Source organism: Pinus tabuliformis, chromosome Q, assembly GCF_031772625.1.
Source record: "Pinus tabuliformis cultivar Carrire ecotype Pingquan chromosome Q, CPIR1, whole genome shotgun sequence".
Classification (NCBI taxonomy): Eukaryota; Viridiplantae; Streptophyta; class Pinopsida; order Pinales; family Pinaceae; genus Pinus; species Pinus tabuliformis.
The window spans coordinates 594,320,561-594,346,368 of record NC_142296.1 but is presented as its reverse complement, the minus strand read 5'-3'; the positions used below and the strand labels follow the sequence as shown (position 1 = coordinate 594,346,368).

Genomic DNA, 25,808 nt, shown 5'->3' with positions numbered 1-25,808 from the left:
TTGGGAAATATGGAGCAAGTATTGGCATTTGGATTCGAAGTCCACATCATCAGCAAGGTGAGCTCCCTCAGAATGTTAGATTATGCTCATACAAGTTAGCTTTTGTTTTCACTAACAATGAGGCAGAGTACGAAGCATTGATCACAGGTTTAAAGATCTTGAAAAGATTGGGTGCATGAAAAATTTATGTGTATGGTGATTCATAACTAGTGATCAAGCAATTTAAAGGTGAATATCAAGCTCACCATCCATGAATGAGACAATATAGAAATATTGTTTTAGATATTTTGAGGATGTTTCTTGAATATACACTTTCAGTTGTACCAAGGAGTCAGAATCTTATGGCGGATTCATTAGCTACAGTTGCAAGCAATTTCAAAATCCCCATTTTTTCAAACAAGAAATTTGAGATTCAAGAAAAGCATCGCCCCTTCTTCTTGACAACTTACGATATTTGCAAGTATTCTGGGATAAAAAATATGTGAATAACATTCTTTAGAGTGAAGGAGAGTTTGAGAATTGTTCTATGGATGAATTTTATGACAAAGATGATCAAGTCATTATGGAAACTCAAGTTGATATACTACAGATGAAGGATAACAATATTATGAAAGGTCTTATACCTTTGGAATATTTGTTTGATTGAGATGATGTAGCAAGGAAGCCTACTTTGGTTCCTACAGATAAAGGTGTTGAATATGTGAACATCGGAACAACAGACAAACCGAAAATGATGAAGCTGTCCAAATCATTATATCTTGACGTAAAAGAGAAATACATTCATTTATTGTTTGAATTTTCTGATGTTTTTGTGTGGGATTATGCAGACTTGAAAGAGATTGATAAGAAAATAATTCAACATATCATCCCAATCAAGCTCGATCAAAAGCCCTTAAGACAAAAGCTAAGAAGGATTAACCCAAGACTGCTACCATTCATAGAGAAAGAATATAATAGACTTTTGAAGGCAGGCATCATTGTTCCTAATAGATTTTCTGATTGGATATCAAATATAGTTCAGGTGAGAAAGAAGACTGGGGAAATAAGGCTCTGCCGTCACTTTTGGATGGCTACTCCAGTTAAAATAAATTTTTAGTGCATGAATATGATTAGGACAAGGCAACATTCACCATACCTCGGGGCACATTCAAATATGCAAAAATGCAATTTGGTCTAAAAAATATAGGGGCCACTTTTCAGTGTGCCATGGACATAACCTTTTCCAATGAAAAATATGTTTTCTTGGTTGTATACTTAGATGATGTAACAATGTTTTCACATTCAGATGATGAACATTTGCATCATTTAAGAATCATTTTCCAGAAATGTACAAAGTTCAAAATCTCTTTCAATCCGAAGAAAAGTTTGTTTTCTATGGAGGAAGGAAAACTTCTCGGCCACATCATCTCGAAGGACGGCATCCAGATTGACCCTTCACGAGTAGAAGCCATTCAACAAATTGATTTCCCTCACAGCAAGAAAGAAATCCAAGCATTCAATGGTAAGATGAATTTCTTACGCAGATTTATTCCTAATTTGGCTGAACATCTTAGAGAAATGACCAATATGTTGAAAAAGGATAATGATTTAAAGTGGTCCGAAGAAGCCCACAAGTCCTTTCATGCAGTAAATCTTGCCTTAACCACTACCCCTATTTTAATTAATCCTTATTACTCCAATGATTTTATTATATTCTATTTTTCTTCTGAGCATACCATGGTAGCAGTATTAATGCAGAAAAAGGATAAAACCAAGCTGCCAATAGCATTTTTCAGTCAGAACATCAGGGATGCAGCCCTTAAGTACAACACCATTAAGAAATAGGCCTTGGCTTTGGTAAAGGCAGTGAAGAATTTCAGAGTTTACAATTTACATTCACATACTCTTGCTTATATGCCTAATGCAATGGTAAAAGAAGTTCCTGTGCAAAATGACCTGGAAGGTATAAGAGGTAGATGGATAGAAACAGTATTAGAATATGATCCTGAGATCAAGCCTACCAAGTTGACCAAGGGTCAAGACTTAGCCAAACTCATGGCTGAGTCAAATCTCCATGCTCTAGATATCAACCTTGTAGCAGCATTGTCTGACAATCAAGAAGAAGTAGATCTCATTCAGGTATCTGATATCTTTCTATCATCTCCACAATATTTTGATATTATTTATGTTTTGCAACATCTAAATCCCCCTTTAGGAATGTCTAAGGCTAAGACAACATCATTAAATTTAAAGGCTTCAAAATATTGTAATATGGATAGTGCACTTAATTGGAGGTATCCTGGAGGTGTGTTGCTAAACTGTTTGACCAAAGATGAGTCTAAAGATGTAATAAATTACTTCCATAAAGGAGATTGTTGGGGGCACTTGTACTGGAAGACCACAGCCAACAAATTACTGAGAGTGGGTTACTATTGGCCTACACTTTTCACAGATATCTACAAAGCAGTGATGAGTTGTCATGAGTGCCAAGTTTTCCAAGGTAAAAGAAAACTTCTTCCTTTGCCTCTACAACCTATTTTAGTTCATGCACCATTTCAGCAGTGGGGCCTATATTTCATAGGCGAGATTAACCCATCATCATCCACACAACACAAATGGATATTGACAGCTATAGACTACTTTACCAAGTGGATTGAAGCAATTCCTACTAGGGAAGCAATAGATTCAGTTATCATTCAGTTTTTAGAAACTAATATCTTGTCTCATTTTGGTTGTCCTAATAAGATAATCACAGACAACGTGGTAGCATTCAAGTCTAAAAATATGACTGATTTTTGTGACAAATACAACATTAAGTTGGGACATTCTACAACATACTATCCATAAGGGAATGGTTTGGCTGAGTCCTCAAATAAATCCTTAATTAACATCATCAAGAACATGTTGGAGGCCAACAAAAAGAATTGGCAGAAAAAGCTGATCAATGCATTATGGGTAGATCAGGTGAGTAGTAAGAAATCTCTTGGACTTTCTCCTTTTCAAATTGTGTATGGAGTAGATATTATTTTCCCTTCATAATTAGCAGTCCCGGTCATGAAATTGTTACGAGAAGTAGGAAGTGAAGAGAATGGTATTCAGCACTAGATCAATCAAATGATTCACCTACAACAGACATGGAATGAGGTATTTTAGAACACCTCTAAGCTTCATGAGAGGATAAAGAGAATCTATGACTGGAAAACAAAGGAAGATGATTTCAAAATTGGAGATGTGGTGCTTCATTGGGATGCTAGAAAAGAAGACAAGGGTAACCATGGTAAATTCGAAAATCTGTGGAAAGGCCCTTATCAGATTTCAGCTTTTCGAGGACAAAATGCTTTCTTGTTGGATGAGATGAACAGAGAACCATGCTTAGGAGGACCAACCAATGGTAGGCTCCTTAAGCACTATATTTTATGAAATAGGCTGGTTTCTTTGTACATAACAATTTAATTTTCTACAAGTGTGAAGTAGAGAATCACTAGGGTACAGAGCCTGAACTGAAGGCCATGGAGCTTCATTGATTTTCTATCATTTTCAAAGTTCATTTGATGGATAAGTAAGTCAGTTTTGAGTAAGTTTGCATTATTTAAGTTGTCAGAATTCAATCATGCATTTCAATTTGATTTTTTTTACCGTATTGGCCCACATGGTTAGGCACTTGGTCTACGATATTCTTAACACCTCCAAGGAGCTGCCATCCCCAAATAAGGCTGATGTTAGATTCAGTATTTGCATACTACCATCAGTGATCACAACTCCTCTTTTATATCATGTTAGGGTCCTGTTCTAAAATTTTTGTCATTCCACCTAGGTCCTCATTCAAAAATTTATTCATTGATGGTAGCCCTAGTCAAAAACCTCACTCTCCCTCAAAAATCTATACTTGCTGGTCCACCTTCATGCCTTACTAAGCATACATCAATTATGAAAGTTTATTTCATCATGTCTCTATGTCAGTTAAGTCACCATGAAGTCTGCTCACTCAAGGTTTTCATTAGGTCTCCAGGTTTCATTTTTTCAAGGTCCAACAAAACATCATTTCACTACATAAGGGCAACAAAAGTATGAGACTGAACACCAATAATATCCCTTTTTCATTTAAAGAGGATTTGCAAACATGTAAAGATGCTTTCCAAAGTTCTAATTTTGATTTCAAGTATGAGCTTCATCCCAAATTGTAATTTTATTCCAAAAACAAAGATGTATTTCTATTTTTTTATATTTATGTAAGTTTATGCCATTATATGTAATAAGTAAATTTTACCAAAGCTGCCAGCTCAGTTCCACATACCAAATGGACATTAAATGTCAAAACAAAAAGTGTCTACTCTAGCAATTGATCAATCTGTAAAGCAAAAGCACAAGGTAAAAGGGTATTAGTGCAATGTTTCAAAAGCACTTTCAAAACATTAGAAAATGGGTTTTAAATCAACAAAATAAAATTCTATCAAGTATTTAAATCCTTCAAGATGTCCATTTCCCCTCATTTTCTCTGGTCATGGTCAAACAACCTCAACAAAGGAGAAATTTTCAAGCTTGACAGGTAAAACCAACAAAACAGAGTTTTCGCTACGCGTTTGTGCATTACGCTGCACATTTCATTGTCACGCTGCACGTTTGACTAGGAGGGTGCATTTATATTATATTTTATGCATTGGAACAATGAAAGGGCACGTTTCAGTTGAGCAGTGCGCATTTGACCAGGGTTACTCTCCATCCTCTAAAAGAAAGAGCCATTGCCTCTGAAGCTTTAGTTCGGTTGTTCTATTCCTCCAGTAAGTAATTAGCCCTAAAGTATACCTTCATTTCGTTTCACATCCAAAATGCTGGAGAGAAATGGTTTAAACAAGTTGATTTGGAGGAGCATTACTATGAACCCTATATTAAACCTAGATACATAAATGATAGGAAAATGTTGCTTCCTTTCTCTTACCTCCTGGATAGATATGTTCCCATGATGAAAATCATCACAAGATACTTTACTTGTGAAGGAAGGTTTTATAAACTATATACCTATCATATTCGGCTACTCATGCATTTCAGAAGGGTTAAGATGCTCAACATACCATATTATCTCTTCCAGAGCATTGATAAGATGGCCTACATTGCCCAAAGTATCCCTTCATCATCTCACCCTTCGACCTCCATTCCTCCATCTCAACCCATAGATCATTCATCCCCATCTAATCAGTCACCCTCATTATCACTTCCATCATCACTATTTTATGAGCATATCCATTCACCTAATAGAGATGAAAAAAGAGAGCTGGAATAGATTGAATAGGTTGAGAGCATCAAGTCCAAAGAGGTTGATTTTGCCATTTTTACACACATTTATCAAAGAGGCCACAGGTAGGTGTTTTCCCCATAAATTGTGGGAGGGACCTTGCCTTCTTCATCAATAAAGAAAGTACAAAAGGGCAAGGAAAATATGACAAAGACAAATATTCAATAAGAGGAGGAAGACCTCCATGAGACAGAGTAGGAGTTTGACTTGGTTGACCTAAGTGAGCATGATGAGAGGGAGTTTACAAGAATTATCATCAAAGAAAAATATGAACTAATCAGGGAGCTCTATATCAACCTATAAAGCGAAAAATACATCATCTCATACCATGAGGAGGAGAATAAACAACTTCAAGCCAAACATGATGTCATGGAGATTCAACTCATCAAGGCAAAGAAAGAAGCAAAGAAAGAAGCAATGAAAGTCAAGGAATTTCTTGATGAGGCCTATGACAGGTATAGTGAAACTGAAGAAGAGAAAGAACCTAGAGAAAGACCTAGAACTAGAGGAATGAAAAGATCTCTAGAACTATAGAAACAAAGGGAGGATAAGGTTGCTAATAAACTCGCATGGAATGAGCAATTTGTCATCTTGATCAATGAGAACTGGGAGCATTGGCTTGATAAGGTCAATCAAAATTTAGAGAAACTCCTAGACAAAGCTAATCAAGAAAATGAAATTCAAAGGAAGATGGAAAAACACTATGCCAATAGAGAAAGGAATGCAAGGGAAAAGCTCAAGGCTGCAACGGAAAAAATTGAAGCCCTAACTCACCAAAAAGAGAAGAAGAAGCTAGATAGCCTTGCTAAAGCCTCACTCCATTCACAAAATACATTATTAACAATAATTTCACCAATTTTGAGAAGTTATAGTGTAATTTTGAAGTTTTTGTGCTTTTCAAGTAATTATACACAGTTTTTAACAGATAGAATGTCAAGGGTGCAACACCCTTGGCGGGTGTTGCGCTTTTGTTTGGGTCACTTTTTGGACAAAAGAAGACCACCATTGGATTTAGAGTAGGGAAGAAATGTAGGAAAACAAAATTACAAGCCTTATTTTGCACAACTGGCATGTTTTGCACAACTAGCAGGTGAAAAGGTGAAAAAACACCTAAAAAATCAGTGTTCAACCTCCTTTTTCACCTTGACATTTTGCGTTTGACCAGTCTGGGAGAATCCATTTTTGGAGGGTCAAATCAAGTTCATTTTTCAAACTATAGGTAGATCTTGAAACTAGATAGGATAAGATTTCCAATGAGCTATCCTGGGTCAATTTGCACCCGGAAAGGCAAACAAAAGTGGGTCTAAAGATGACACTGTGTGTTTGACACTCGCGCTGCGTGTTTGGTAAATCAACTTTTTACTGATATAATTGATCATGCAAACATAATTATGGTCTTTTTACTATTACCTAAGGTAAATACATTAGGTAAATAGACTCTATGAGATGTAATGAATCAGTTCATTGTAATTAGGGATGAGTCACTTTGACCACCCTACACTCTAGATATCAGATCATATTTTGGTGGAATTGCTCCTCCTCTCATGGATTCGAACCCTAATGGCTGGGAGGAGTTTTTTTTAGGCCTATGTCTTGTATTTTTCAGTCTTTTCAAAGGTTGGACTTAGTTGGATGTTGTGCTAGTGATCAGAGACACTATTGTATCAGATTTTGGTCAGTAAAAATAGATGAGTTCTAGTTATTTCTTTGGGATACATGTGGTATGGATGTTTAGCAGTGTTTTCTCTTTGTGATCATTTGTATGAATGTTTTGTATGCTCATAAACAATTTTATATCTATTATTTGGTAATTTTCAAGTGGACATGCAGAATACATGTTTTTCCATGCTCTGTTTTGGGAAATTTATCATAATTTGTCCATTTTTTTCAGTTTAGGAACAATAAATCTCATATGCTCTTCCTAACTCCTCATCAGTCTTAAACCACCTCACTAAACCACCTTTGAAGTGCTAAGCCTCCTACCTACCTTTCCCCTTTGAATGTTTGCAATCATATCTCATTTTCCCTGATCTAGCTTTTTTGACCTAATACCCTCATCCAGCAATAAACCCCACCAAATCAAATCAAAACCCTGAGCTACTATATCGTGCCTAAAAGCCCAATCCATCTAGCCCTCTTGGTTGTCATCCTTTAGAGAGATCCTCTCTGCCTTGGTAGGGCTAGTTACCAAGTCAAAAGGTTGGTCTGTGGTTACCTTAGCTGGACTCTTCCTCACCCTTAGAGATCTAGAAGAGTAATAACGAAACCCATACATTATTATGCTTTGCGAAACTTTTGTGCCATAAGATATGATTTTTGAAGCCTTAAATAAGATGTTTCCCAATTGGTTTTTCTTTTCATTTGTTGTGAGAGTCCGCTTGGGGGGTCTAGCCACATGATTTAAGCTAAATATTTTAGAATTTATAGCACATGGGACTCAAGGATGACCTTAGGAGTGAATGTTTTCTCATTGAAATTAAGTATGGATCTATATGTTGTCAACATCTATGGACTCTGTCATGATAGAGATACCTTCTGGAATAATTTGTTGGTCAAATCCTTTCTGAAGGAAGAAAATGTTATTATCGAAGGGGATCTAAATTTTTTGTTGGGAGCCTCAGAGGTATGCAGATCTCAAGCCCTTCTAGATCCTATGGAATTTTTTTTACTAGGAAATTGATAGAAACCCTTCTCATCGATGTCAATCTGATCAAATATAAACCCTCCTAGAGGAATAAGCATACATGAAATGCAATGGTGGCCAAATGGCTTGAAAAATTACTTTCGGCTAAAAATTTGATTGCAAAACTCTCCTTGTTTTGCCAGTGGATTGGAATAGGTGGAGTATTTCATCATCAACTGGTCCTCTTGGAGTTAAAATGAGGTAAATATAGTATTCCCTTTTAATTTAATCCCTCATGGTTGAATGAAGAAATCTATGTCAAAATGTTTAAAGATACCTGGTCCCCCTTCAATCAAAACTCAGGGATACTGATAACTCAATAGTTTGCGGAAAATTTAAAAAAGGTTAAGAAAGCTTCCATTCAATGGGCAGAAGAAGGTCAAATATGAAACAAATATTAAATTTGTAGAAGAGGAATTATAGAGAATGGAACCACGTGAAGGAAGGGGTTATGAATTGGTGGAATCCAAGTATAGAATCATGTAATATGAGACCACAAAGAGAAAGATTCTGACTGAGAAGAAAGAAAAATGAAAGTTGAAGAGTCAAGTGGTATGGTTAAAAATTAGGGATGAGAACACAAATTTCTTCCAAAACTATTCTAAAGGACATTAAAACATTAATAAAATATTGGAGATGCCAAAACTTGATAGAGGAAGAGAAAATATCTTTGAGAATCTCGCATCCCTAGGAAAGGAATTATTTAGAAATCTATTCAAGGCTCCTGAAGAGGTCACAATTGTAGAAGTGATCCGAGTGGCTCAATTCTTTCTGAGGTTTGTGAATGTGGAGGATAATCAAAATTTCACAGAGCTAATCTTGAAAGGTGATTTAGAAGTTGTTCTCAAAGAAATGCAGAAGGACAAAAGTCCTGGTCTGGATGGATGGATAGCGGAATTCTATTTTGGATTATTTGAATTGATTGGGGATGAATTGCTACATGTGGTGGGGGATTTTTGGAAAAATAGGAGAATATATGACCCTTTAAATTCAACTTTATAGCTTTGATCCCAAAGGTGGATGATCCCCAATCCTTTGAGAATACATGCCAATCTCTTTGTGTAATTGTATATATAAAATCATTGCCAAATTTATATCCATTTTCCTTTGGCCTGTCATATCAAGGAATGTGTCCAACAAACATTTTAATTTTCTGGAGGGACGCCAATTTCACGACGCAATCATGGTGGTGCAAGAAAGTATGCATGTCATTATGATCCAAAAACTAAAGGGTTTGTTTCCAAAATCAACTTTTCTAAAACATACAACAAAGTCAGTTGGATTTACATTAGAATGATTCTTACCCATCCAGGGTTTGGTGTTCCTTTCATAAATTGGGTAATGGGGTCTATAACTAATGTATCTTTTGCAGCCTTGATCAATGGGTCAACTTTTCCATTTTGTCATGCCCAAATAAGTATGAGGCAACAATTTCCTCTATCTCCATTCCACTTTTTATTAGTAGTTGAAGGGTTGAGTAGGTTGTTACTAGCTGCAAAGCATAGGGGTGTTCTTAAGGGCATTGAAGTGGCAATAAACATGTACATAACTCATCTGCTTTTTCTGGATGATATTTTGATCTTTTTTAATGGTATGTGACAAGATTTGGAAACAATCAAGGATGCCCTAACACTCTTTTAGAAAGTGATAGACATGATTATTAATGTTCAGAATTCCATGCTATCATATGATGAATTATTTCATGGAGAGGTGCGTAGGGCTCATAATTACTTACCATTTTCTAGAAAACTTCTTCTAGAGAATTTGAAATATTTGGGCTTCTATTTAAAACCCAAATCATATAGAAAATATGACTGGATGTGGTTATTTGTGAAGGTGGAGAAAAGGCTTAAGCACTGGAGCTATAAATGGCTCTCAAGAGAAGGAATATTGGTTTTGATTAAATCTGCCCTTGAAGAAATCCCAATATATTGGATGGCTCTCAAATGGATTCCAAAAGGAATCTTAAAATCCATAATAAAAATCTATAGGAGGTTCCTATGGATTGGGTCCAAAGAAGAAGCTGATCTTCCTTGGGTAAGATGGGATAAGGTTGCTTTACCAAAGCCTTGGGGTGGTTGGTTTCTAAAGTACCTGCCCATTTTTGCAAAAGGCCTTTTGGCAAAAGCTAGGTGGAGACTCCTCTCCACATAAATATTATGGACAATAGTGATTATTAGGAAATATATCTTTCCTCTTTCACTTGAAAAATGGATTAGAGAGTTGTATAAGAGGATGTCAAATTAATCTACTATTTAGAAAGTTTTAGAAAGTTTTCGTTGATTCCTTAAACATAGTATGAGGTGGCCTTTCCTGGAATGTTGGGAATGTGGAAAAATTTAGAGTTGGTTTCGATCCATGGATTGGATGTCGTAAAAATTTTAGGCTTCCTCTAGAACTTGTGGCTATCCTGAACAAGCAAGGGATTAAATTTCTAAATCAGATTGTTGAGGAAGGGTGGACAAATTTCTGGTCACAAGTATGGAAGAGTGCTGAGAAACTCAACTTGCATGGGAAATTTGCTGGTATATGGAACAATTATATAATATCACTCAAAAGGTCACATGTTAGAATTAGAGATAGAAATGACTCTCTTCTCTGGGTACATTGCCCCTCTGGGACTTATACCCAAAAATCTAGGTATAGCTTCCATATCGCTTCTCGATTGAGAATTAATCCATCCCGGTGGTGGAAAAAGATATGGAAGCTTGCTTTCCTGGACAAATCCAGATTTTTCGTCTCATGTCTAATTAATAATAAAGTTACAAATTGGGACAATTTAATAAAGAGACACAAAGAAGGTCCTAGTTAGTGTATTCTTCACAAAAATGTAGAAGAGTTAGTTACATATCTGTTTCTATATTTTTTTTTCACACTAAGTATTTGGGACAAAACCAAACTGTTGTTGAGGTGTAACTTATACTGGAGAGGTAATTGTTTCAGTGAGGCATGGGCATCATTGTGGGACTCATCTAATGACAAAATTATTAGGAACATCCCATCCCTAATCTTTTGGGAGGTATGTCTGGAAATAAATAAATCCACTTCAAGGGACATTCCATCTACTCCTGACCTGATATCTATAGAAATAACAACAATATATGCTCTCTTTCCTTCAAAGTAATCACATCAGGTACCTCACATCATCACTGATTTAAGAGATTAATTGACAACTTCCTTGGTCTTATTTTGGAGCATCGAATGAGGATGGTGCATGTGGGGGTGGTCTCATTCTCTACATCAAAAATCAATATTTTTCTGAAATAAAATAATTGGCTTGGGCAGGGGTTCCAACAATTATGCATAACTAATTTCTCTTAAACTCCTTTTATGCTAGGCTCCGGAAGATGAATTTCATTCATTTCAGGTTTTTAGAGACTCATTAAATGTTATAAACTAGTTCAATGCTTCCCAAATAGGCCACAGTCACACACTGCTTCCAATACTTGAAGAGATGTTCTAGTTAAAATAAGCTTTTGATTTTATCTCTTGTTGTCACATCTATAGCGAGACGAACTTTCTAGCATACCTTTTGTCTAAGGAAAGTGTTAGACAACATATGGGAGTTTGGTAGGTCATTGAGCATGTATATGGGATGATCCAACACTTTCAACACCAACCTTTCATTGGAATCTAAATGCATACCTTTTATGATTTTTATTTTCACCATCAACAGTTTATTTTTTGCAAATACATGATACATGTAAACAACTTTACTCTTATATGTATATGTAATTATCTCATGGAAACAAAGTCTATAAACTGCTAGGCTTATCTATTTTTTTGTGACTGATCATGGCATGCAAATCCTGTCCATGCTTCAAGATGATGAGAAAAATATGTTTTTATTATGATCTCAGGGTTGTTTTTATTTATTGTAGCCCAATTTTTTCTTATCTATCCTTTGGGATAGTGGTTGTATTCAATTGCTGCATGTAATGAATGTAACTTTTTATCAAATAGAAAGTTGTGACTTTTTCTTTGGAAAAAAAAGACAATAACATTCCCAATTATAGGTTCTTATCTAGCATGGAGAAGAGATATGGATCACATGTAAGAGTGAGGGAATATGCAATAATGGCGTGTGGTAGAGACACACTCCTCCTAAATGAAATCATATGACACCCAAAAGGTAATTAGAATATGTACAATTAACTTGATTGATAGTCCAGATGACAAATCCTTGTGGTCCCAAGGTTGGAGAAATGAAGCTAACCTTAGTTTTGAAGGGAATTTGGCTCGTAGGTTGGATCGCTTTTTATAAAAAAATAAGAAGGTCCATATAATATTGAACAATTCCACAAATGAACTAATATAAGCTTTGAACATTGGAGCATGGGGAAATTATACGCCTAGTCTTGGATACTTAATTCCTTTTCAACTAGGATTAGAGATGCCAAGTGGTAGTAGTAAACGATATAGAAATTTAATGCTTCACCCAAGTGTAAGTTTTTTGTGTGGTTCATATTGAACAACAATTTTTTAACATGGGAAGCCCTTTAGAAAAGGAATATATTAGGTCCAAGTATTTGTTGTCTTTGAAGATGTAGTGATGAAAACACTTCTCAATTTTTCTTGCATTGTAGTTATGTTCAACAAGGGTTTAGGTTGGAGAGTGTTTGGTTATCTAGTAAATGTGAATCCATAGAAACATGTCTCAATGAATGGTTTACTGTGCGAGATCTAGAGTGCTCCAAGGAAATCTCATTTCTAGTTCTATGGAGAACCTATTAGCTAGAAACAATTATTCTATTTGAAGAGAAGATGATGCCCACTTTTCAAGAAACAACCCATATTAATGCTTTATTTTCATATTACAAGGTTAATCTAAAGGTTAGACATAGAGAATTTTTTCATTAATATAGGTGGATAAGTCATTAGCTTAGACATTCTTTTATGGGGCTTGTTGAGGTATAGATTCTGAATGTGGGGCTCATTTCATTCTATATTTAACAAATACACACATGGTTAAAGCCAAGTTAATATAGGAAGAACAAATACATTGGGGGGGCTCTGCAACCCTAATGGTTAGGCAGCCATGAGTTAGGTGGCGCGGGGAAAGCTAAAGACTATAGCAAGTGACAGACACAGAAACCAAGAACTAGGAGAAATGACAGAGGAGGAGAGGAGGGGAGAGATCCCCTCCTATCGAGACGCGGTGGTAGGAGAAGGCCAAAACACTAGCAACTAGGCGGAAGAAACAAGAAAACTGAGACCTGTCCTTGGAGCATGATGGCAGGCAGGCAGTAGAGGCAAGTGTTTACCATGTGCAACTGAGAAACCAAGATTTATAATCCTGATGAACAAACTGGAGCGATACAGAAGCTACATGAAATACCATGCACTAATTTGCAAGTTCATCAGAGTATGGCTAATGGAAAAGGACCTCACTAGATGGATCCAATAAAAATGGCAACCCCGAGGCGATATCAAGCTAAAAGTGGGAGCAAGAGGCTTCTTCACAGTAATCTTCTCGAACCTGCAAGATAAAGAAAAATTGTTTGAAAATGGTCCTTACTTTCATTATAATGTTGGAATGTTTATGAGATACTGGGAAGAATGTTATAACCCCGATAAGAAAAAATTCTTGACAGCCCCAGTATGGGTGAGGTTATTTAGGCTACCAATGGACTTCTAGGATCCGGAGATCCTAGAGGGTATAGGAAACATAATAGGAAGCTTTTTTAAAATAGTTGAAACTACAAAAAAGGGAAGATACACCTCATATGCTAGAATTTGTGTCTACATGAATATAGCTGACCCTATTCCAAATATAGTTGAGCTAGAGTATCATGAGGAGGTATGACAGCAAACCCTTGACTCTGAGCACATTCCATTCAGATGCATAAGATGTCATGAGCATGGACATATTTTCAAGGAATTCCCACTCAATACAGAAGAAGAGGAGTGAAGGAACAAACAACAGAGGAAAAATCAAGAAGACAAGGAAGGGTTTCAAGAAGTAAAAAGAAAAATAAGACACACAAGAGAGAACCCTAGTGAAGGAAGGAAAGAACAACAAACCTAGCCAAGTAATACAAACAACTTTGAAATCCTACAAGAAGAAGAAGAAGATAACAACGAGAACTTTGAAATCCTACAAGAAGAAGAAGAAGATAACAACGAGACCCAAACAATGGACTATCAGGGAGAAAAAGGAAAGGAAAGTAGCACAAGCCAAGGCAAATCACATACCAAGAGGAAGGCACAAAGTGAACCAACAGAGAAGGAGGAAAAGGAAGCGAGGGAGAAGATGGACAATGCAGTAATGGAGATTGACACAAGCAGAGGAGAAGAACTAAGCTCAAAAGAAGAAGTATTGTGGAAACTACTAGATGAATGGAGACACCTGGATGAAAGATTCATTCCAGAAGAGAAAAAAAGAATATATAGAGAAACGTTTCAACAGTACCAAGCGAAACAGGGACATGGAAAGATGGAAATGGTAGAACAACTAGGCCTTCAATAGGATAATATTTAAGATCATCAAAGCAAAGAAAAACACGAGAAAAAAAGAGGTTGGAGAAATCTACAGGTATCGATACTGATCATGGGAGAAATGTTAGTGAACACTGGGAGAGTAGTTTCGCTCTTGATGGTATTCCACTAGACAAGCCAAGCACCCCAATGATAATCACATACTGGAATATAAGAGGCCTTAATAGTAAAGGAAAATAGAGACACTTAGCAGAAAGGCTAAGAAAAGAAAAACTCCAACTAATTTTGTTACAGGAAACAAAAATATCAGGAAGCAAAATGGAGGAAATCCTAAATAAAATAAAACCAAAATATGAATGTATGACCATAGATGCGAAAGGTAGTGTGGGAGGCATAGCAATACTATGGAACCCTATAGAAATCATATCATATTACTAGATAGGCATGAAAAGATTACTCACGGGGAAGTTTCGGTTAATCGGAAATAGAAAATTGTTTCTAGTTTCAACAGTATATGGCTCTCATACACTAGCGGAAAGAGGAAGCTTTCTTCTCCAACTTTAGCAGCTAAGAAACCTTCATGAAGAAAAATTGTGGTTGATAGCAAGAGACTTTAACATGACAACGTCAAAAGATGAGAACAAAGGTGGACTGCAAAGAAAAGAGCCAGAGATGGAGAAATTCAATGACCTTCCAGCAAAACTAAAAATGGTAGATATCCCAACCATAAATGGAAAATACACATGGAACAATCGAAGAGGATGGAGCAGACAAATAGCATCCAGGCTAGACAGATTCCTAGCAACATAACACTTCATTGGAAAAGATATCTTCTATGAAGCAACAATCCTCCCATGTTTAGTGTCGGATCACTGGCCCATTAAATTAGAAATATCTATGAATCAGCAGAACCATAATAGACCCTTTAGGTTTGAGGCATTCTGGTTGAGAGAACCCACCTTCGTAGATAGAATGAAGAATTGGTGGAAGGAGATTGAGACTGGGATGGAAGGAAGAAACAAAATGCACACCCTCCAACTTAGATTAAAAGACTTAAAAGGAAGATAAAGAAGTGGAACAAAGAAGAATTTGGAAATATTCAAAAGGAACAAGAAACACTCTAGATAAAGATGAAACGAATACAATAGAAAATCATAGAAGAAGGAAGAAATGAAGAGCTAGCAGAAGAAGAAGGACTAGTGCTAAATAAATTGGAGGAAAGAAGAAAACAAGAGGAAATCTTATAGAAACAAAAATCGAGAATCCAATGGCTAAAAGAAGAAGAAAGAAACACAAAATTCTTCCATAAGGCAATGGTACAGCACTGTCAGCAAAATAGAATATTCTCCCTAAGAGACCACCAAGGGAACATGATAACATAGAAAGCTTAGATGGAGAATCTGATGGTACAACATTTTAAAGAGCTCTTGACAAAACCCAATATCAGAAGGGAGGATGGCATTGATAAAATTTGTCAACATATCCCTAAAATAGTGACTAGAGATCAGAAGTTGGCTCTCCTAAAGATCATAATGAAAGCAAGGGTGGATGAGGTAATAAAAAAGATGGCAAAGAATAAAGCACCTGGGCCTGATGGATTCACCATAGAATTTAATCAAGCTACGTGGAACTTCATGAGCCAATATATAGTGAATGCAGTAGAAGAGTCTCGATGCACCAAAAGAATGCACCCGGCCCTGAATCATACATTCCTAGCCCTGATACCAAAGATAGAAAACTCAGAAGAACCACAAGGATTCCGACCGATAGTGCTCTGCAACGTTATATACAAAATACTAGCTACAATCATGGTGAATATACTAAAACCAATATTACCAGAGTTGATATCCTAGGAGCAGACGGGGTTTGTCAAAGGCAACCAAATAATAGATGGCATAGTGGTAGCACAAGAAGCAATTCACTCACTGAAAAATTCAAAAACCAAAGGGATGCTGATAAAACTAGACCTAGCCAAAGCTTATGACATACTTAATTGGGGATACCTCCAACAAATTCTAAAGGCATACGGCTTTGACAACAGGTGGATAAACTGGGTAATGTCAATGATAACTATGCCAGTTATGTCAGTACTATTAAATGGGTCACCAACAAAAGCCTTCAATCCATCTAGAGGGCTCAAGCAGGGTGACCCGATATCCCCGTTTCTATTTATCCTCACAACGGATGGACTAGGAAGACTGATAAAAGCTAAAGTTAATAGCGAACAAATGAAGGGATTAAGACTTTAGGGAAATGACCTACCTCTAACCCACCAACAATTTGTCGATGATGTTATGTTATATGGACAGGCAACACTCAAAGAAGCAAAAAAAAAATGGAAATTCTCACAGACTTCATAGGGGCCTTTGGGATAGAGATAAGCAAAGAGAAATCAGAAATTTATTTCTTCAATACCCAAGCTTCCTCCCAAGCCTTCCTGGCAAGAACCATGGGATTCAGAGTCAAGAACTTCCCTACTAAGTACTTAGGCATCCTGTTAAATGACAAGCAAAACAAAGTTGCTAATTGGGGTACCCTGATAGGTAAGATCCAACGGAGAATGCAAAACTAGACATTCAAGGCGTTGAATATCCTAAGCTGCATAATCCTTCTAAAATCGGTGCTCCAATTCATACCGATCTATCAACTTACCAGCCAAGCCACACCTAAGACAATCTACCAGAAAATGGTAGACATGTTTAAAAAGCTCCTATGGCAAGGGTCAAGTAAGATAAAAAAATGGGCGCTTCTATCTTGGAGTTGGCTAAGTAAATCCCTAAAAGAAGGAGGATTAGGCCTGAGAGACCCATACATCCTGAACCAGGTAGTGGGGGCAAATTTGTGGTGGTGATGGACACAGGGAGGGGACGACCTATGGAAAAAACTATGGGAGAGAAAATATGAGATGCCCAGGTCTCCAGAAGGAAAGATGAGAAGTCAAACCGAGAAGAAAGGCTCTGTAATCTGGAATTTGGCAAGTGCCAATAGGGATCTGATCAGGGAGCACAACTTCTAGGAAGTAAGAGGAGGGGATAAAGCTAATTTTGGGAAGAAGCGTGGCAACAGAGAGAATAAATCAACAACTAGCCGCTACTACAAGAGATCCACCAGTTCACCAGCGTAAATGAGGGCGATACAATATGAAACTACTGGAGCCCAAAATCTAATGGATATTGGAGAAAGTGGAAAGGAAAGGAAAACTAGCTAGAAGCACCTGTAACAGCGCACTGGGAAATATATGAAAAGGAGATGGCAACAAGGAAATTAGTGATCAAAGAAGGGATGGACACTCTAAGATGGGGACATAGAATCAAAGGTATGTTCACAATAATAGAAGGATACGATCTAAAAGCAGGATCCAACAGACACCCAGAAACAAAAAAATGGGAAAGCATATGGAAAACAAAAACATGGCCGAAGGTAGTATTATTTACCTAGATCCTAAGCCATGGGAGAGCACTAACATGGGACCAACAGGAAAGGAATGCAAGGCCCATCGAGATGCGCCCTCTGCAGAGAACAGGAAGAGACCATGGAGCATTTAACCAATGCTTGCAAAGTTAGCAGCAACCTGCGGAGACAACATCAACAACTTTTTGAAATCAGTGACAAAGATATAAACAACATGAAAACAATGATAGAGAACTAGAGGAATAAACCTTACGAGAATACGATCCTGAACAGGGCATGGAGACTCTTAATAGGATTCATTCTATGGAATATCTGGAAAGAGCGGAACCACCTGATTTTCAAGGAGGCTGGTAGAGAAAATACAGAGATATGGAACCAAATCATACAGAATATTAGAGAGACCATTCTCATAGAGAGGTGGTATGAGGAGGATTGGAAAACTGACCCAACAGAAACAAGAATAATGACACACTTGCAACTAAAGCCAAGTATGATGCATAAGACAGCAAGGAAACATCAAAATAATGAGGTGGAGGAGGTAAATCACTACAGAAATCCTCAACATGGGTTTATCAAGTTGAATTTTGACAGGGCTGCGAAAGGAAACCCAGGCGAGGTAGGGACTGGTGGAGTATTCATAGACGACAGGGGAAGGATGCTCAGAATCTATGTGATGGACTATGGAAATGCTACAAACAATGAAGCAGAGCTCCACGTACTGAAAAAGGGCTGGAAATTGCCATAAGGGAGGAATACCAAAATCTACAGGTTGAAGGAGATGCGAAAATGGTAGTGGATATAGTCAAACAGTTACAACAAGGAACCCAAGTGGAGAAAATCAGCCATAGCTGGAGAACCGCCTGGTTGGTGCAGGAGATAAGTAAACTCATAGGACAGGTAGCCTACATCCTTCCCACCCATGTGAGAAGGAAGGGCAGTGAACCGGCAAACAACTTCGAAAATTGGGGGTGCAGGAATGGTGGAAGAACTCTGGATGCAAGTGAGGCCGAGCTAGTCTAGATGGAGGAGATGGAAAACTTAGTGCAACTCCTCACACAAGACAAAGAAGGGGAGAGGAACCCCAGATCAAAGAACATCATAGAAAATCTAGAGAGACCAGGGAGACGCGGTCAGGAAGGGGAAGGAAGAGGACAGGTGGGGGAAAGGACAGACGCGGAGAATGAAGTGAGTAGACAGGTAATATGGTAGGTGACGAAGCAGGGAAGAGAAGGTACAACTCCCGAGAGAACGAGGGCGGTGACGGAAGAGAACGACAGAGAGGAGGGAAGGGCAAAGAGCAGGAAGAATGGCAGAAGAATGATAACAAGTGGAAGGACAAGGACAACAGGAACATGGAAAGAGCATCTGGGAGAAAGTGCAAATTAATGAGAGGAGATGATAGTAAGGATAGAGGGGCAGTATCCCAAGATGGGGTGTAGGGATCCATGCAGGTAATAATGATAGACAGGTGGCAATAAAGGCAAGGGACCAGAGGGAGAGAGGAATAAAACTTAACAAAAATAAGAATATAGCAAAACACATGCAAACGAAGACAAGAAACGCTGGCGAGAGGGAAGATGGCCGAAGAGCGAAGACGCAAACGGCAGATGGAAGAGGTAACAAATTGGCAAGTTGGTATGTAGTCCTTTCGATTGACATCCTTGCTAGGCTCATAATTATTTTCATTAGAAAAATAGGAAGTCTGAAATGGAACATGCATAAGACTGTAAAGAAGGATAACAGAACCTCCCACGATAATGGTAAAACCAATTTCATAGTGCATTTGAATTTCCAGGGTAGGGAGATCGAGAGGGAGGATCTCGCACCGAGGAAGGGAGAGGGCCATCCTGTGATAGAAGCCTGTAGTGTTCCTCGACAGAACATGACCCTAGCCAACCCTGTAGGAATTGATGGGAGTAAGCCAGTAGGCAAAATGAAAGAAACCTGGGGGAAAAAACCCAAGGATTATAGTGAACTGGGAAATCAAGCAACCTTGGGGGGAGGGAAGTAGAGACGGCTCTAGGGGGAAACTTGTTGACAAGCCAGGGAGACCCTGGGAATGGTGGAACAAAAATCTGACCTCATCCGGGGAGGATCCCATGAGGATGACCAAAATGGTAAGGTCGGTCGCAGACTGCTGCCACAAGGGATAAATGGGAAGAAACCCAAGAAAACACCAAACCCTTACCAAAAAAAGGACTGGTTCTAAACCCAATCTGACTAAAACCTCGAAGGTAGCAAAGACTGGAAAGGGAAAGAAAACGAGTAATTAAGAAATTGATTTGATTCAATATTACAACTTTGATAAATGCAACGATTTCGTGATAGGTATATTAACATACCGGGGAAGGTATAGTGAGAAAAACAGAGAACGCAAGGAAGAAGATAGTTGCAAACAAGTAGGGAATAAAATGGCCCCCAGGATAGGAAAGAGAGAAACCAAGACGGAAGAAGGAACAAGTGGGCCGACCACAAAAAGAGGAAGGAAGCCAGGCAGTGAACATATGAAGACAATTATTAATGCTTACATGGTAGGGAATTTGTTGGACATTAGAGCCCAAATTGCAAGTTGGGAGAGAGAACTGAATGACCGTATCAAGCACCTGTACATCCCCATGGAAGAGTGGGAAAGCATGTTGCTTGATCTTGGGAATACTCGTGGAACGCATTCCCTATTCAGGGAAATCATACAACAGTACTGGGTAGTGAAGAACGTGGTGGCACAGGCCATGACCCTGCATTGAGAGCAAACAACGGGTGATGGAGCAGAGGCGCAAGAGAAGAACAGGGAAAAGGACCCAGTTAGGACGGAATTACTTAGGGAGATAACGACAATTCATATACAGACCTACATAAATAACCTGGCCCTGGGAAGAATTGAACAGACTCTTAAAGAGTTGAAGTGGAGAATTGAGCAGCGGAGCGAGATGCTAGGATCTAGTGCCAAGGCACCAGCCCCAGTAATATCCTCGGATGAGGATTAATGCAGTGATCCAGTTTGATTTCAAAAAAAATTCTTTTGATGAAATGCATTTACATGTTTAATTCTCTTTCTAGAAACAATAGTATAGATAGTCAAAACAGTGATGCTAGATGGATAGCAATAAACCTCTTTAAATTTTGGACAGGGTTTAATGTTGACAGGTGGTTATCTAGTTTCCTTCGAGCAGGTAAGCCACCTGGAGCAAATGGTTGTTAAAGATTTTGAAAAAGTAATATAAATAGAGGAAGAACTGCCAAGTTTACAAAAAAAAACAAATACGTTGGGGGAATTCAAGGTGTTATACTACTTACTAAAACCTTCTTTGGACAAAGGGATTTATAAGCTAAAAGGTCATGGGTGATTCATCTATGGTTATTAACACGATAAAAGGAAGTCTTCAAGTACAAAATAATTCTCTCCTTCCATTAGCACTATAGTTAAAAGAAATATCTAATCACTTTATTTAGATCAACTATACTCATGTTTATAGATAGCATAATAAGTGTGCATATCAAGTCTCAAAGGAAGTACTTGAACTACCTAAACATTATTATTCTTTGGAAGAATTACACACTAATTGTACAATGGTCTCCCAATAATTTGCATTAAATGAGCAATAAACTTTTATTTAACTTGAAATATGAGAGTATTGGGGACTATAAATCTACGTTTTGTTATACATAATATAGTTGATGTTACGAAGTATGTGTAATCTGGTGGGTGTACTACTATAGGGAAGGATTTTAAAGAGATCTATTTGTAGACGATTCGTTATGAACAAGATGTACAAATATAATGAAAGTATGTATTCTTTTGGATGTACTATTTTAGGGAAGGAATTTAAAGAGATCTATTTGTGGATGATCAATGATGGGTAAGAACTATTACTATTGAGAAAAAATATGAGGAATCTGATCTAGTATTATAGAGAAAGAATATGAAGAGTCTGATCTATTATTATAGAGAAAAAAAATGAAGAATATTTCTTTGGATGATCCATTATCAACTCTGCTTACATTAGAATATTCTATTTTTATTTATCTATGTTTTTTTTGTTGAATTTTTTTAATGTTAAAATGCATATATTGTAGTCATTTTAGTGCTTCTTGAAGTGCACCTTTAAAATTTTCTTTCAAGTTTTAGACTTTACCATTAGACCACATTAACTATCTCAAATAAACATTTACATTTTGAAAATATACAAAATTAACAATATAAAATTTGAAAAACATCAACAATAAGTTGTCTACAATTATACAACTCTTTAAAAAATCTTTTTTCTTTTCAATACTTAACATCTTCAAACAAAAACTTATATACTATATATATTTGTATGAAAATAATATAAACCCAAATTTAAATAATGAAACATATTTTATAAATAAAAATTATATATTTTAAAAAATAATATAAAAATAATTTATATTTCATTGTTTTATATCATTTTCAAATTAATTCAAGGTAGAAATATCTCTTATAATTCCTTTAAATAAACATGTGGCTATTGATTTCTTAAAAACACATGTTATTTTTTTATATTTACCTTAAAAATTTCATTAACCTACACTCACCCTACTTAATAGATATCCCATAAACCTACTATGAACAGATGCATCTTTTTAAAGAAGACATCTTTCTTCATCTTCAAGAAGTTGGGATCATAGCTCTTATCCTAATATAATCTTCTGCTGAAAAAGGAAATTAAAAAAACTTTAAACAATATTATATTAGCACAATTCCACATTTCTCTCAACGCATTTTTATGAGCCAAACCAAACCAAATAACATCAGCCTTCATCCTGTGCCAAAGTGGTTATATGTTGGCCAAAATCGGTGAACCTATACGTCCTTGGTGGTTTCAACATGTTTATATATATATATATATAGGATTTAGATCTAATCACATGATAAAGACAGCGCAGCTAGTAGTTAGAAGCTTTGAATTTTCAGTCCGATAAGCTTGATTGGTCTTTACAGGAAAAGAATAACAGTGAAGTATGCACCTTTTTTATAGGGTTGATTATGTCAATAGTAGAGAAGTGGGAAATGGAATCATCAGGAGTTGGTTCTAGAGGTGACTAAACCCCACTTCTCTGTTAAGTATCATCCAGAGAGCGGAGAGCGTGTGTTTAGTGTTTTCCATTTTTAAACTTTTCCATTTTTAAACGGTCTTTCAGTATTCATGTTTTTGCTTTTCATGTCTTCATTTTTACATCGTATCAGTGCACATGCTGACCATGCTTCCACTACAGTGGTGGCAACATTAGCAATATTAACATCAATTTTTCCTTTTATCTTTTTTTTTTGATGAGTGAGCATCTATTGTTGGAAGTATGTCCAACTCATACAAGTCTGCTGCAGCTTTTTGGAGGTGATGCTTTCAGCTTATGAAGCTATAAGCTGTCAATGTTGCTCAAGGAAAATGGGTCATAGAGCATTGCAAGTAGTAGTAAGCACATGCCTTTACCACCACAAGATGTGGAGGTGATGCTTTCAGCTTATGAAGCTACAAGCTGTCAATGTTGCTCAAGGAAAATGGGTCATGGAGCATTGCAGGTAGTAATAAGCACATGCCTTTACCACCACAAGATGTTGTAGAAACAGAAAGGTCAAGAAGTGAAAAGCCCATGCAACTGCTGTATTGGAACTTGAAAATTCGATTGTAGCTCAAGTAAAAGGGCAAAAGAAACACATGACAGATTGAAAACTTTCTATGAGAACAAAGATTGGCCCGTTAATTTTTCAAGCAAAAATGCTAGCAGAAAGCATGTTGGCAGATGTCATTGAGCAACTAGTAGATGCTGGGTCCAAATATGAGAAAGAATATAAAATTTTAATCCTCCCAGCTAGTCCAATACATACAAAGCGAAAAAATAGATATCAAATGCAACAAATCAAAATAGGGGATTTTAGTAATAAAAATAACAAAATTTGATTGTGAAAGTGTTTAAATTGTTTTTTTATAATTAATTCAGCGTAATTAAAAATCTTTGATACTCAAAATTTTTAAACTTGATCGCCCTAACTCAAATTTTCTATAAAGTTATTTCAACATCATACCAAAATTTATATTTTCCCAAAATCATTGCCAGAATTTCAATCGTTTTCCCTGCGAAATTGTGGACAGTTTAGACTGGGCATTTTTTTATTTTTGCCCTTCTCACCAAGAATGTGAGCATTGTGCATGCTTTGTACTGAGTCTTAGCGGAGGCAAACCTCAAGAAACCAAACCTTAATCACTGTACATAAACATAGTACGATGAATTTGCAGTGAATGCTTGGATTTATGAAGACACACTGGCAACAATGAATTTTGCCGGATTTATGAAGGCACAGCAGTAACATCAAAAAATCTCAAAATTCTGTTCATAATTCTGATGATGATATTGAACCCTGCAAATTCGATTGTAGCTCAAGTAAAAGGGCAAAAGAAGCACATGAAAAATTGGAAACATTCTATAAGAACAAAGATTGGCCCGTTGGCCCGTTAATTTTTCAAGTAAAAATGATGGCAGAGAAAAACAACGGTATTGATTCTGTTGAACAGCGCAGAGTCAAATTTACCTATTAAAAATGGAAATGCAAATTGGAAGATCGACCTCGCCTGATCAGCAATACCCGTTGTGTCTATAGATGCGTGCACCGTGAGCGGGATGTCGTGTATGCTGGATGCAGTGTATGCTGGAGAGGGGTTGCAGAGGAGCTTCGACGGGAGCGCAAATGGAGCAAATGGAGTTTTGGGCGCGAGCGTTGGATGTTGCGCCAGCTCAGAGGTGGTGGGGGCTCAGAGGTGGTGGGTCCCTCGTTCCCAAAAACGTTTGATGCGATGGGCAGGCGAGCTCAGGGAGAAATGATGGACGGCGGATGAAAGGGAATGGACATGGATGGTAAAGGGGCCTCCGTACGGTCATTTAATGCACTATCCCAGGCTGGTTAGTTCTGGCCAAAAAAATTAGTTAGGTTGCGATTATGACGGTAACTGAAAAGTACAACCAAGTAGAACAAAGTTTAGACGAGAACACGGGCTTGATTCTTGGAAATTACTGCAGGCGCTTGCAAGAATGGCCTGAACACCGAACCGAGCCTCAACATCGCTACAGCAAACAGAAGCTGCAATTGTGACACTGGTGGTTTTCTTCGTTAATGATATCCTCCACGCGCTGGAAATCGGAAACATGGCAAGGAATTGTCAGGGTGCCCTTCTGCTCAAACCCGTATTCCTGTTCGGCTTCCTTGAGAAGTTTCTGGAATAGAGGATGGTTTACATGAACTGCCGGTATTACAAATCGCTGTTGTTCTTCTCCTTCACTGCCCACATAAACGGCCACACAACCCCTGGGAACGCCCTTGTGAAAATCCTGCGCCTTTTCCTTTGAGGTGCCGTGTCTGAGCAGTACCTCGGAATGCTGCATGTTGTCTCCCATGTGCACTGCACCGCTTCAATGGCTTGTAACGCAAACCGCCAGCTATATCCTTGCAGAAATGGCACAGAGGATTTACTAATCCCAATGCAAAAAGGATACCGATACCCCAATTCAATTGGGGAATTAACGGAGTAGGAAGCTTAGACGGCTCTGAAACATATTGCCCATAAGTTAAACGAGAACTGGATCAGACACTTGGCACAGAAAAAATCAGATTGAATATGCACAGAGATTTATGGCAAAGCTGGAACAATGGTGGGGAAACATACGATCCAGTTGCAATCTATAAGGGAGGGTGTAGGAGGAGGACGAAATGTTTTTTATGCAGTGTGATAGAAAAGCGGATAATAAAGACAAAGGATGGTTAGGAATAGAGACGATCTTTCGCACTGTTCCAAAGTTTGATGGGCAATGTTCATTTTAATCGGCCACATGTTCCACATTCCCTAAAGCTAGTGGTCACATTCCCTAAATCTAGTGGTCACATCAAAACCACGGAGGGAAGTGTTTGACTTCAGTGGATCACGGGGATATGTGTAGAGAGACTTTGATTCCTTGGGTAGTGTCACATGCTAAAATAAGTATACTTTGGGGGTTTGC

At 37.5% G+C, this 25,808-nt stretch overlaps 1 pseudogene; it reads right to left on the bottom strand.

Moving 5' to 3' along the window:
• Positions 1–24,857: 24,857 nt before the first annotated feature.
• LOC149220851 (auxin-responsive protein SAUR32 pseudogene) lies at positions 24,858–25,221 on the bottom strand (annotated as a pseudogene).
• Positions 25,222–25,808: the final 587 nt, after the last annotated feature.